Consider the following 524-nt stretch of genomic DNA (forward strand, 5'->3'; position numbering starts at 1 on the left):
TTTTGATAGTGTGTGTGAGTGAGTATGGTTTTACATCTCTTTTTGCAATTCTCCAGTAATTTCACGGCAGAGGACACCAGATATGGGCTTTACACAATGATCCCATATGGGGAATTGAACCTGGGTCTTCATTGTGGCAAGCGAACACCTTAACCTCTAGCCTACCCCACTGCTCTTTCATCCTCAGGAAGGGCACAGGTAGATCATTCATCTGATGTAGAGTGTCGCATGTTTTCAAGTGAAGCTTGCCACGCAGGAAGGTCTGGTAAGTCACTATGCAGATGTACAAATATACTTCTTTTTGGAACATGCTGCAAAACACAAATCTGTGATCATGGGCTGTGATCGTTGTTATCGTTATCCCGTTTCTCTTTGATGTTTCATCGTGTGCTTGAATCACTTAGAGGTCCCTTATGTACCTATGTAGTAATGAACCTATCTCACTCACTCACTCACTCACTCATTGCCAGGAAACAATACTGCCACCTGTCTTTGCTACTCGGAAAAAGATGACAAAACATTAA

The sequence above is a fragment of the Haliotis asinina genome, chromosome 1 (assembly GCF_037392515.1).
Source record: "Haliotis asinina isolate JCU_RB_2024 chromosome 1, JCU_Hal_asi_v2, whole genome shotgun sequence".
NCBI lineage: Eukaryota > Metazoa > Mollusca > Gastropoda > Lepetellida > Haliotidae > Haliotis > Haliotis asinina.